Here is a 14,614-nt window from a genome sequence, read left to right as displayed (position 1 = left end):
AAATGGGTAATTCTTTTCTACACTTATTGGCTTTTTCTGTTAACATAGAGTAACAACCAAGCAATGCTACTTCTTTCTTTAAATATGCTCTATTTTGTCTGCTTCTGGGTGGCTAGTCTATACTGCATTGAGTTACATCCCATGCAGCCCTCATGACTTCAGTAAGGTTGTATGAGATGTACGACAGTGAAATTTATCTCATTGTATCTCCGCACACCTGTATAATGCAAAATTTACTATTTGAACAGATTGAAATATGTAGTAGAGGAAAAGATAACCCTGCAGGACAGATGAAGGCAGAAATTTCTTCTGCTGCTGCTGCTTTTATGACACGTTTTCACATGTATTTCTTGACATTTAAATACACTTGCTTTTATGTTCCTTACATATGTATGTGCAGAGACACTTTCTTAGAGTATTGTTTAAAATTAAGCATTTTGTGCATTTCTATATTGGAAGAGGTCACTGTTTAACCCTAAAACAAATTCTGAAAAACTTTTAAACCTGAGCCTTAAGAGTTGGTTTCTAGGTAACTCTTAAGTACTGGTATGTAGTAATAAATATGGCCATGCCAACTTTAAGTTTATACAGAAGCAGAAAAGTATGACGCACCAAACATTACCTTCCTTGAAAGATGGTAAGTCTCTGATGGTATCTGGGAAGTTGCTATATTTCATATTTTATTTTGTAGTGCTATTGATTATACAAAATATTTAATATATACTTTTCATCAGCAGTGTGTATGGTAACACCCATTGTTTCATGTTCTCTATGTATATAAATCTCCCCACTGTATTTTCCACTGAATGCATCCGATGAAGTGAACTGTAGCTCACGAAAGCTTATGCTCAAATAAATTGGTTAGTCTCTAAGGTGCCACTAGTACTCCTTTTCTCTTTAAAAATCACTGAGAACCCCAAATGTTGGCTCTTTATTTGGGTAAAGCACACAAGTTGTGGTATCTGAGCATCTTCACTTATGATATAGCTATCTCCAAAACAATGTATCTTTCTTTATGAAAATATGTTTTATAGACTAAACAGGTTGACAAAACATACTTAACTGTGGAATCCTGAATTTAAAGTGGCAATTGAAACCATTCCTTAAAACTGTGGTGGGCCATCCCATTTGTAAAATGGGTGTTGGCTAGATAATTGCCCCTCAATTACAAATGCAAAGTTAACCCATTGATTCTAAAGTTTCAGTATAGAGGAGAATGAATGCTTGATGGAGCAATCAAGTGTGAATGTGAAATGCCAGTGGCCTTCGGCTTGTCAACAATCTGCAGTGTTCCAACACCAGACTCTGTCTTACCACCTTTTCTGCTTCCCTGCTGCTGTGACACAGATGTGTAAAAGGCTTTTATAATACTGTTTATATAATATGCCTAATATTAGTAATTAAATCTGTCCATGGCATGAATCTCATTGCTGTTTTTACAAGCTTTTCATTAAAGTCGTATGATTGTTCCTTTGGACTGCAGTGCTGTTAAATGTGGATAAGATTTATCAAATGAAAACCAGACACATGTCATGTCATAGAAAAGCAATGTCAGCTAATTACTACTGTTCTGAACTGTATATAGTGATGAACGGTATAAATGGAGAAAAATCACAGGTGGTATTTTAATTTATACTTTATTAAACTTGGTTTTAAAAGTATGAATTTAAGAGTTGTGAATTAATGTGTACATTAATACAGGAACTTTTTTAATTTCAGTACTGTTCTGATACTTTGAAAACAAAGTGGTGTAAGTCCAAGGTCAGAGAGGGATTCTGTGGCCATTGGCGCCATCATGCCTTTTATAACTTGACAGATCACTAATATTAAATGTTTATAATAGAAGCTGTAAGTGGCTTATGTCCTCCAAAGTGATGTGTGAAATATTCACATTCCATTTGATGATTTATACTGTTCTCAGCATTAATGGTTGGTTTGGCTGCTTGCCCCTCACATGTTTGCCGCCTTCCAGTTTCTTTGAGAAATACAATCAGTTACTCAGATTTAGTTGCTATTGGCTACTGAACTACACAAGTATTAAACTGGAATTTTTGGTGGTGGTTCAGCTAGTATTGCAACCAAACTGAGATTTGAAACCCAGGGAAAACAACTAGTCTTGATTTCTTATATGCATTTGTGACTTCTCTGAACTAAGGTGCTTCAACTAGCCATTTTTTAAACCAGGGTTTATTTTAGCATATATAGATGAACATTCTCCTTATGGGGTTGGTTCTCTTTCTCTTAGAGTAATGGAGTATGGAATAAGTGAATTATTATTGAATACCTCTGATAAAGTTAGATCTCCCACATATGAATTGATTTGTGTTTTACATCTAATCACTGTTTTGGGGTTGGAGTTGGAAATTACCAGCTACCTGCTGACTGGAGGACTACACCTACAGTATAGAGGTGGGCCCTCCAGTGACGTCTAGGGACAAAGACCTGGGAGGAATCCCAGCACCTACCCTTTCTCAGAAGCTAAGAGTTGCAGGAATTGAAATTCTCACCAAAGGCTCATTCAAGAACCCTGTTCAGGAGTATATTTCTTCATATTCACCTATGGTTAATAGATGTCTGATCAACATGAAGCCTCTCCTCTAGATTGCTGGTAGCCTTCTTTCTCTACCCCTGCCCCATCACCGCCTTACTGAAGGAGGAAAGGAAGGTGTGACGTGCCACAGGGCCCTATCAGTAGAGCTGGGCAAACAGTGGATTTTTTAAAATTTACTGACAATTCCAAAAACAAAAACAAACAAAAATTAACTTTGAATTGAACCAAAAACATTTTTCAAAAATTTTATGTGAATGGAAAATGAAAAAAAAACCTTGAATTGAAACAAAACCTCTTTGTCACTTATAGTGACAATTCATAGTCATTCATGAATATAATGAATAGCCACTGTGCCTGAGGGAGAAAGAGAATGACCTTTATCCCAGTAGCTAGGGTACTTCCCTGTGGTGTGCGATACCTGTGTTCAAATCCCTCCCCCACATCAGTGGGAGGAAGGAATTGCACCTCGGTCTCTTTTACATCCTAGGTGAGTGCCCTAATCACTAGGCTAAAGCTTAAGGAGCTGTGGCCTCTTTGGCTGTTTTGTGGTATAGTCCTCCTTTCAGTTGCTTTTGTCAAAATGCCTGAAAATCAAAATGAACATTTCAGGTTGAAATGTTTTGCTTCAGTGTTACCAAAACAGTTTGACTTTCTTGGTTCAGTCAAAGCTATTAGGTGAACTTGACATGAATTTATGAATAATTTTAGGTTTCAAAGTAACAGCCATGTTAGTCTGTATTCGCAAAAAGAAAAAGAGTACTTGTGGCACCTTAGAAACTAACCAATTTATTTGAGCATAAGCTTTTGTGAGCTACAGCTGGTGCATCCGATGAAGTGAGCTGTAGCTCACGAAAGCTTATGCTCAGATAAATTGGTTAGTCTCTAAGGTGCCACAAGTCCTCCTTTTCTTTTTGTGAATAATTTTGGTTGACCTGAAATGTATTTTTTTGCCAAATAAATTTCTCTGAAAAATTATGCCCAGCTCTGTTGACAATATTGGTACATTACTAGATTGTTGTTACAACTTTTACAGAGGGATACTTTATACAGCACATTTAACTCCTTGGTATTCAGTCTGTCATGATCATTTACATTTTAAAAAACATATTTTCCAGTATATAATCTTATTTTATTTGCTCTTTGTAATTCTTTGTCCTGGGCATGAAAGTAAAGGTTCTTAACTTGTGCACAATCCTGGTCACTTTGCTCTGAGATCTTGATATCCTTATTATTTAATGTAGCAGATAACTATGTCTTCTTTAGCATTTGACATTTTTACCATACTTACCCAGTGACAACTTGTTAGTAAAGTTTAAAGTTAAAATAAATAAAAACTGCTAATGCATAAACGCAGTCTGGCAAGAACACACACAAACTACAAAATCTAATGTAGACAGTGTAGAATACAGGCAACCAACCAAGTGCCAGATTTTGGTACTCGTGCTCATGTAGAAGAGCATCATACTGCATGAGCAATCCGTCTGAAATACTGTTGGTCGGTGTGAATGAAGGTATCAGAATCTGGCCCCAGGTGAACATGCATCAAACTGACGGATTGTGTGTGTGTGAGAAGCATCTGCTGCAGCAAGTAAATGAACTGGAAACCTTTACATTAGAAAGTGGTTGGATTACTCTGTCTCTCAAACCGGAGAAGAACCTGCTTTTTCAGACACTGGTAATACCCTTGGCCTTCTCTTCCCAACTTCCAGACTCTGTCCTTGCAGTTGCAACTTTCTGTAGCTCCCATAAATTCTTCACTACTTATAGCATGAGATCAAACGTAAGAAACTCCAGTCGAAAAAGTAATACTTTTGTCACAGTAAATGGAAAAATAAACATCTTGAGCATTATCTGAACTTTTAATTGTAGAATCAGTATTATAATGCTATGTTTGAGAGGGAGGACTATATTCACTATAGCTAACACTGCCGTCCCCAAAGGAGATCTTTTAAATTGAATTATGTTTATCAAAGTAAGCAAATGATAGTATATGTTCAAACACTCAGTATTTCACTAATTGCTTTCTCCCTTACATGCCCATAGGCAAGGATACAAAAAATTTTACGTTATATTTGGATATCTTCTGTCTGTTTCTTTTTCCTTGGTAAATAAAATGTTTAGTGTGTGTTCCTGTGTAGTTTGTGAATGGCTTCTAAATCGCTTCCTTACTACATAAATGGTTATATGTTAAATATGATTGTTTTACATACAATATAAGCAGAGATATTAGGCATTGCAACAGATTATCAAAGGGGACCCCCCAAGTGGTAATGGCCAAGTAGAAGTTAAATAAGACAGAGATAAATGATGATGTATTGAAGTGTCCTGTGTGATGCAATCGTCTGACTAGATAATCTGTGAAATTAGTTTTGCCAGCAATAATTCAGACTGCTTTCCTTCATCACACAACACTGAGTTCCTGCTGGTGCATTAGTTTTATTGTTTGATAGAGCTATCACAGAAGCTGATACAAACAAATTCAGCCAGATGCCAGGCTCCTCCTGTAGCAATATGTAAATTCAGTGAAATTAAAAAAATCTCCAAAAGCAAAAAGCAATTGTTGGTAACATATAGCATAGTACAGCAAGTGAAGCAACTTTATTCCCTTCTGCAAGTTGTTTTCTTCATTTTCCATAATCTAAGAAGTTCTCTGTAAGTAAACAATCACCTGCCTTTCTAAGATGTACATATACACCCATAGAAATAGATACAGTTCACATATATATGAAGTTGGATATGTAGAAAATGATTGCTACTGAAAGACTAGATTTATACAAGCAGCAGTTAGATTTTCCATGGACGTGTATTAAAAGAAACATATTCTGCACTTTTTTGTTAAAATGTAACCTTACAATGGGTCCACTGTGCATTTCTGCTGGAGTAAGGACTTGTACAATATTTTGCCCAATGTGCTTTTGTAAATAATTGTATGATCACTGCAAGTACTGTTTTTTTGACACACAGCACAGCAATGCATGTTGATCATACAGTGACACCCTGACTACAAAATGCATACTTCCTACGTACACTGATTGGTTAATCTGTAATGGATACAAATACAGAGCTAAATTCTTTATAAGTAAAACACACTGTTCGGGGAGACCGAGAGAGAGAGAGAGAACTGAAAATGTGGGTGGGGACCTTATAAGTAATAACAGCCCTGAACCTAGCGTCTGGCATGAAGGCTTTCCATAGGAAAGTCCTTCTATAGGAAGTTTAAAACAAACAACCCCTATAGACTAAGTTCAGGCAGAGCTGCAGATTTCAGTCACAATAATTGGATCTTTTAAAAACTGAGTTATTTGCTAACGTGAGCTATATTTCCTTAGTAAAGGAATGAAGGAAAACAAAATTAATTAGTTCTGTTTATGGCACTTTTCTAATGAGTATGTATGTGTATATATCTATATTTATCTATAGATCTGTAATTTATTTTCAATTGAAGAGAAAGAGTGGAACTTTATTAAAGATCCATAATCCCCTTAATTTCCCCAAATTTTAATGTCAGTTTCAAGCTTTACTTACTAGGGCCATACCTAATTGGGGGGGTGGGGAGGGAGGGACGGGACACATTTTTACAATAAGCATGAACAGCTAAGACAGACATATAATAGTAGTAGTGATAATAAATTGTTGTTAGAATTTAGAAGGGATTGTTACCACACTAATGCCTTGAGTAGCAGTTTCACTATTTTTCCTGTTGTAATATGTATCCATTCAGAATAGTCAACAATGTATCTGTTTTCATCAGACTTTGCTTTCTATGGGGAATTATAGTATTGTAGTAAACCCCTCATTTCAGTTGCTCATAATTTTCTCAAACACTTCTTTTGGGCTAAAATTTATCGTTCCTGGTCTTTATCCAGAGTGTAGTTTTTTGTTTGTTTGTTTTGGCCATTCAGAAGTCATGAACTTCAGAAGGTTCCCACAACAACAGTAAACTCTGCCACACTAAAGACATATTAAGCATAAATTGACAACACAGGCAGGTAAAATGCAAGATACTGTATTGCTGAGTTAGCATTCATTGTGGGGAACCAAACTTTTGCATTTCCTGACTTTTGTGTGTTTAATTTCTGAATCTTGTCATCGGTTTAATGTAGGGGGTGTGTGTGTTTATGAAATAAATTGCCTAACAGCAGTCTGGAAGAGAAATTACTGGAATGAGGCAAAATAGCCCCTTAAATTATAAACCCCACCTTCAATGTCTTAAGAATGTCACACCCTTTAAATTCACTGTGGCTTCTTAATTCAAAGCTTCTGTTTTGGTTTTGCTGATTTGAGACTAATGCTTTATGGATTTAGAAGAGCAGTGACTCACCTCTCCTGTCTGGAAAAATTTGGAGTATACATTCTGTAGACTGATTCTCTTTGGCATAATGTCCACTGGCAAATAGTACCTTATTTTCAGTTATTTGAAAGTCTGTGGCCTCCTACACCTTATATGCTTTGTTAAATAACTTCTCTCCCTCCAAGGATAGCAGGGTATCCTAGTTTTCTTCAGCTCCAGAAGGCATTTAAATCTATCCTAGCATACAGGGTTTGTCACATTTAACTGAATGTAGCTGGAGCCCTCAAGCTATCTAGTTACAGTTAAACAGTAGACTAATATTTCTTTCCTTTCCTTCCATTTTCCTCCAGTGACAGTGAGCACAGGTAGTATTCTATCCTGCTGCTATTAAGTGTCCAGATCAGCTTATCTCTTTAATAGCTACAACCCCTCAGCGTACATCCAGTGATGTTTGAAAGTTTAGCGAGGTGCTTTTGGAATTGTTAGAACAAGGAATTATTTCAGTCATTCATAAATCCTTCATAATTAACCTGGGCATGTCTTTTTTGTGACCTTAGAGCTGCATTATCTTCACAAACACCAGCACTTTGATTTCATGCCATAACAGAGAGTGAAAAGAGGGCGGAAAACGTCAAACAAGGAAAACACCACTTTTTCCTGTTTGAAACAAATATCCTGAGACTTCTCAGTGACAAGCAGTATAGAGGCTATTGGTATTTTCAAAGAAAGGGGTTATATAGCTAGATGACAGTGGCTGTGCAGAGCCTACACTGGGCTCTTTGGGGTGAAATCTAATATCCTTTATTTAAATAAGAACTATATGTCCTGTGGTTCCAAGTCCTTAAAAGAAAGCGTGTCGCTTTGACAGTTACAAATATATATATTTTTAGATTAATTTAGTTGTCATAGTTTAACGTAGGGATCTGTTTCTCCTATACAAGTTGATGACATCAGCAGCACCTAATACAGAGAGAGGAGTTGCAGTGTGTACACTGCTTAGCCTCAGCAGCACCTGTCAGTTCTAACGGGAGAAGTATAAGGCCCAGAGCTCTAATTTCAGTAGACAAGTAAAGAAGGAAGTTATTTGTAAAGCTGTTACAAAACTTGAAATATCAATGGTTTTATTCACAGAATTTTTTTTGTAAATTGTGAGCAAAAATTGTTGCCATTTTTCCTACCAGTTCTACCAATTTGATGCCAATGCTGGAACAGGTTCAGTAGTTACATTTACAAGACACAAGCTGCACGCTTCTGGCCAACCATGGGTGGGCTTGCTGGGTGCTTGAACTAGCCAGTTTCTGCTGTCCTCCTTCAGTCAACCTGAGGCTCTGGTAGGAAGGCATGTTTCCTCCGCAGATCCCTACAAAGTGACTCCAGTTTTAAGACGGATGAGTTTTCCGCTTTAGTGCATTATTTTAGTGAGATTTTCATTTAAAATGTGTTAATTTTGGTTAACAAAAGAAATTTTTGTATTGAATTGTAAAAGTGTGTTTCTGTTCATCTGCTTATTGTTGATGTTTGTTTTCTCTTATTGCACCAAACAGCAGAACTACAATACCACAGCACCACTATAGTTATGGTAAAATACCTACATAACTATAATGGAATATAACCCTAAATAATAGCACCTATGTCATGCCTCATATTTATTTCTTATGATTTATAACCACATATAAAAAGGCATCCATCTGCTATTCTTGGCACCCTTTGACATTGTTTGAAATAAAACAGAAACAAAACCAGCAACTTCCCAGAAAAACTCAAACTAAACTTAATCTCCAATACAACCCAGTAAGTGGGACTTTCTCCACCAGTGTCTGACAACATCAACAATCTCCTCTCTCAAGACCCAGTCTCTTTGGCTGAGTTTATTAGCCAGAAGTGGGAGAATCTCAATAAACAATTCATATCAGACAAATGTTGTTTCTTTTTCTGTTCACAAATTTTCCAAGGTGATGGTTTATCTCAGATTTATTCATGATACACAGTTATTTCACAAATAATTTCCATAGATAGTTTGAAGTTTGTGAGATTTCAGTGTTCGAAATTCAAACTATTTTGGTTGGGCACACAAGTGTGTATCCTAACTGGATGATCATAACTTAGAATCAGGTTTCTAGAGTTAATACTTACCATTACAAATGCAGAATTCTCCTTCCGAAAATTTGCTTAAAAGTAATTATTTTGGCACATGTTTTTGCTTATAAACTCACTTGCTCATACATCTGCAGAAAACCACAAATATTTTACAAATGTAAATTTATTAGTTATTGCACAGTATAAATTCAACTCTAATCACAGTAGCTGATGTTAGAAATAGGGATGCAGTGGTGGCTATGGCTGGAGATGGAACATTGGAAGGGAAGCACTGAGGCCCTGAAGTGGCATTGAGCATTCTCTCTCTCAGGTGTTTCGCAGGCTGGTTCTTTCTCACATGTCCAATGTCTACCTGATTGCCATACACAGGGAATTTTTCCCCAGGTTAATTTGGCAGTGACCTTCGGGTGTTTTTGCTTTTCTGTACGGTGTGTGGGTTTCCCAGGGTTTATCCAGGATTATCTGGGTATATCTTACTTAATCATTTCCCTGCCTTTGCTGGGGCCTTGAGCATTGGTGTGCCTTGGTCCCGCCTATTGTCTGCACATTGCAGTTAATAGTCTAGTGTCTTTTGGCTGTAATGCCAGAGGGGGACATGCCACTGCTTCCAGTAGCTGCTTGAGGTAAGTGCTGCCCAGAGCCTGCACCCCTGAACTCCTCCCTTGCCCCAACCCCGTGTCCCAGCCCTGATCCCTCTCCCACACCCTGAACTTCTAATTTCTGGCCCCACCCCAGAGCCTGCACCATCTGCCCCAGCCCTGATCTGCCTCTTGCCCTCCGAACCCCTTGGTCCCAGCCTGGAGCACCCTCCTACACCACAATCCCTCATCCCCAGCCCCACCCCAGAGCCCACACGTCCAGCTGGAGCCCTCCCCCCAACACACCCTAACCTCCTGCCCCAGCCTGGAGCCCCCTCCCGCACCCTGAACTCCTCATTTCTGGCCCCAGCCCAGAGTCCATACCCCCAGCCAGAGCCTTTACACCCTTCCGCACCTAAACCCCAATTTCGTGAGCATTCATGGCCCACCATACAATTTCCATACACAGATGTGGCCCTCGGCCAAAAAGTTTGCCCACCTCTGGACTAGATGATCTGGTTGTCCCTTCTGACCTTAAACTCTATAACTCTGTGATTTAGGAATTTAATGTTAAGCAAGAAAGCTTGAGAATTAGGGTCCCTAAATTTCACTGTTACTTATTAAGATGAATAGGGCAGTTAACTGGGGGTGCTGAGCACAGTGCTTGTGAGGGGCCCAGCACCTTCAGTTCCCATTGAAATTAACAGGAGTGAAAGTTGCTTCGCACTTGGCAGGATTTTGGCTTTAGAGGTAATATTTCAGGCTATTTGTCTGAAAACTGAGAAAGACAGTGCTGCACTGATTCACATGCATAAGGATATCATCATACCCAGAGGAGCTAGAAACATTTTGCATCTTTATTTTAAATAAAAGCAGAAAATATTGGTTATACCAGTAGTCTATGAAATATCGTACAACTTCCGTGGTGTGTGTTTCTAGTGGCCCTTGAGTCTGCGAACTGTAATTCTCGTTTTTGTAATCATAGCACATGTCCATCCCTAACTGATTTCTCATCGTGCTTAGGCAATTGAAAGATTTTAACCAGATTCAGTCACTGTTGAGTTGCTCTGAGTTTGCTCTGTGACCTAGAGGTGAAAGGTTCTGTACCCATTAACAGTCTTCTGAACCAACCGATTTCAGTCTCCCAATTTATATTCATAGCAGTAATTCATTTCTTATGTGCTGCATCACATGACCACTAGGAAAGTAACTCATTGCCTTGTACAAAGAACACTCTAGTTCAAGAGTAGGAGGGAGGATGAACAGAGATATACATTTAGAAATACTGACTAATTGCTCCCTTGAATGGGAATGCTGACTGCTGGAGAAAATTTAGACCAGCTTTTCATAAGAGATTTTGACACATACAACTTCATACTGAAAAGATGAAAGCGATGGAGTGCACACAAGAAGCATCTTTTAAATTAAGTACTTCACTTTTATGCCAAGTGAGTTAATGGAAAATGTTATGGGTAGACAGAGTCAAACAAAGTTACTGACTTTTATACGCATCGTGTGTGTATGCAGTGTAATACATTGCATGTGTATTGTTTGTTTGATCCCTTTGTGCATATGCTTTATGATAGTATTCAATTAGCTGACCACGTACAAATTCTCAAATACTACACACACAAAAATACATTAGAAGTACACTATTAATATTACAACTCAAGCACATAAAAGTTATGGAGTGCCAGAATGAAGGTTGCACCCTCCCTGGGCTGCTCAATCAATCTTAGGGCTTGTCTTCATTACTGGGGTAAGTCGACCTAAGTTATACTACTCCAGCTACGTGAATAATGTAGCTAAAGTCGACATAATGTCTTCACTGCGCTGCATCAATGGGAGATGCTCTCCCACCCACTTACCGCTTAATCTTCTTGGGGGGCTGGAGTACCGGGATCAACTGGAGAGCACTCTGCCACCGATTTAGTGAGTCTTCACTAGACCCGCTAAATCAGTGTCGATCTCCCCGTAGTGAAGACCAGCCCTCAGTTCTTCCCAAACCCCCAGCCCATTCCCCCACCAGCTCCTTGTCCCACTCTCTGCCCAGCCAGTCCGAATTCTGCCCCCACACCTTCTCTACTCATTAGATCTGTCTCATCACCTCCTTCCCTTCACCCCATTGATTCCCAGTCTCCTTGCCCAGCCAGTCCGAGTTTCTCTTTCCTCCCCTCCCGCGCCAGTAGTCCCAGTCTCCTCCCCTGTTCCTCTCTTCTCCCCAGGTTGAGGGAGTATGGGAGCATGATAGAGTTTCTTGAAAGATGGCCAGAATTTTTAACATGGGCAAAACAACTTCTGTTTCCCTCGTCTTGATCTCCGCAATGGCTGAACCATTTTGGCTGGAATTTTCTAGAAAAGTTCAGACTGAGGCATACATTTGGCATGGAAATTTTAGCCCAAATAGATGAAATTTGGAAAAGGTATAATTAACTGAAAACAGGATCTTATAGTGGGAAGTGTCAGGTGTCCTTAATGACAGATGATGCTACCAGCTTTGCCTGTAATAAGGAATTTTTAAAAACTTGTGATGATGATCTCACAGTTGAAGAAAGGTGTTAAACTTAACTTCAGAATAGTGTCTTTTCTTCTTAGGATCAAATTCTGAATGAGGTCCGTAGGATTAAGGCCTCTGCAATAGTAGCAGTTTGAAAAAAATGTACAAGATTGTAATTTCATTAAGATAACAATGGGAATTCAGTGCCGAATTGCTCTTTTTGACTTTTGTATGTTATGCACTATGAGTCCATCGTGTCTGGTGGTAATGAAGGTCAAACTAGAATGTAAAGTAGAACTGCCTTTCTAGAGGTTAATCCATGCAACAGCACCTTCAAACAAGTAGCTTTTATGTATGTCTTGCTTTATAAAGGTAGCTGTTAATTGCACATTAGTCAGGATGGTTAGTAATTAATCTGCCTCCTCCCTCAATTCTGATAGGAGTAGTGTGATGGATAGTCCCACATTTCCTCTCCATACAGAATTCTTGTTATTTCATAATAATCCAGGGGTAGTATTTGGGACACTATTAGATGGAAAGGCAGTTACATTCTTCATGAGACTACAGGCCTTAAGGAATTGTGATTCCTGGGGTGAAATTCTGGCCCCTCTGAAATCAATGGTATAACTCCCATTGACTTTATTGGGGCTAAGATTTCACATCACTGCCTTCTCCGGTTCCCAAAGCATCTGTTAATGTAATTTCCAAATGGGGCCAGTGTTTTATTAGGCATACTTATATCTTGAAAGTATATTTTGTTTGCTAAGGATTAGGACCCTCAACATTGACTAGCAGGACTAGTGTACTGCAACTGATATGATGGTTAGCCTAAACCATTGACTACCTCCTTTCCCCTCATTGTCCACCCACCCTCCTCCTAAGGAGTATCTGTATATCTTTTGTTGTCTAACATCTGTTCTCTTTTTGTTTCACTTAATGGTTTTGATATTAAATATATCTATTTCAATTCATATCTAAAAATGTGGTTTCTGAGATCTACATCCATCAAGCTAAATATCCTTCACTTTTGCTGTTTCTAGGCATTGCAAGGAATCTTCTGGAATTCCTAGGTGAAGAGAGCTACCTAAAATAGTGAGATGAAAAGGCCCTCATTCCATTTAGAAACTTGAGCCTAAGGATAGTAGTTCAGAGTGGCATAGCTGAGGCTCGGAAATCTTCTATCCAGGTAAGAAATTTATTTTTCATACTGTGCATTTTAATTTGGAGCTGGCAAAAATTCCTTTTAAAAAGCTGAAAGATACCACCTCAATTTAATGTTCACAAATCTACATCCACTACGGAGCAGCCTGCTTGAGATCTCTGTAATGTGTTCTGTTTGTAAAGATGCACCAAACTTTAATTGCAGCTTTCATAACTAGTTTCTCATGTGACCGGAAAAATATAGAAACATTATAGTATGTCTCTAACAAAAGGGGAAGAGTGAAGTTTCCATATAGAGAATTTCTGTTTACCAGTACAATAATTATTTCTTAGTACCAAATTCATTTTGGCTAATTGCTTGTAAAGGCTAAAGGGTGGAAAATAAATAAGTAGTATGAACTGCAATCCTAGAAGTTGTACTTGTTTGGGCTCTTCTGTACTACAGCTACAAACCTCTCAGGGGACTCTACTAAAACAGTTTTTTTGTGTAGCACAGACAGGAATTTCACCATATTTCTGTTCTATATTAATGAGAACTTTGTGGTGGATGAGTGGAACATACTTACCTGTAGAAATTGGCTGAAAAGCTCTAGGTACAGACGTGGAAGACAAAGAAATCTGTGCAGAACATCAAGATTAAAGGGTTGCAAACTTCAAATTCTTAAAATGACTATTGCATGATAAAATTACTTTTTTGATAGCACGCCTTTTAAATAGGAAATGTCAGTTGTTTTAAAAATTCCTTTTAGAAAAATTGCAAAGATAAATACTAATAAAACAGCTGAGCAGAAATATATCATTTATATTACAGTAGTGCCCACAAGGTCCTGACCAAGGCTCATTGTGCAGGGACTATATAAACACATTCGAAGACATAGGGTGAAATCCTGGCTCCAAGGAAGTCAGTGATTGATTTCAGTACAGCTGGGATTTCACCCAAGATCCCTGCCCTGAAGGCCCCAAAAGGGTCTTTTAGACAAACCTGAGAGCAACACCTCAAACATACTCCTGCCCTCCTTGTCTCATCCTACTTCTTTCCCTCTCTCTCTGCCTGTTGCCCATTCAGATTCTGTTTCAGCCTTACAGCTGGTTACTGGTAAGCATCAGTTTGGCAGGGTTCAGGGAAGAATGTACACCATGAACAAAACACAAAACTGATTCTTATACACAGTGCTGTCAAATACGGACAGTGACCAAACTGAAAAAATATTTTGCCCTCTAGTATTTCAGTTACAGTTACCTTAGGGGATTGCTGGTGTACCTATAGTAAGGACAACATTTTGAGATGGAAATTTGTAATGTTTGAGTTGGTGGTATCCCTTTCAAATAGTGTTTAAAAAGTCAAATTTTACACTATAAGAATAATGAAGTAAAGGCTTCATGAAAGGTATAGAATAATTCCATAGTGGTTAGTGGATATACTTACAGGAGGTTTTTAT

The 14,614-nt window shown here is 38.4% G+C and overlaps 1 protein-coding gene across 4 annotated transcripts in view; it reads left to right on the top strand.

The window, feature by feature from the left end:
- The window catches only part of FAM110B (family with sequence similarity 110 member B), a 186,142-nt gene that overhangs the window by 41,930 nt on the left and 129,598 nt on the right, over window positions 1-14,614 (top strand). For all 4 annotated transcript variants that reach the window (XR_006288518.1, XM_037892580.2, XM_037892578.2 and 1 more), the window contains exon 2: window positions 13,055-13,200. The gene's annotated coding sequence lies outside the window, so the exon portion shown is untranslated. The remainder of the gene's footprint in view (window positions 1-13,054; window positions 13,201-14,614) is intronic.

Source organism: Chelonia mydas, chromosome 2 (genome assembly GCF_015237465.2).
Source record: "Chelonia mydas isolate rCheMyd1 chromosome 2, rCheMyd1.pri.v2, whole genome shotgun sequence".
Classification (NCBI taxonomy): Eukaryota; Metazoa; Chordata; order Testudines; family Cheloniidae; genus Chelonia; species Chelonia mydas.
Note: the sequence above shows the minus strand (reverse complement) of the source record. Positions and strands in the feature narration are given on the sequence as shown.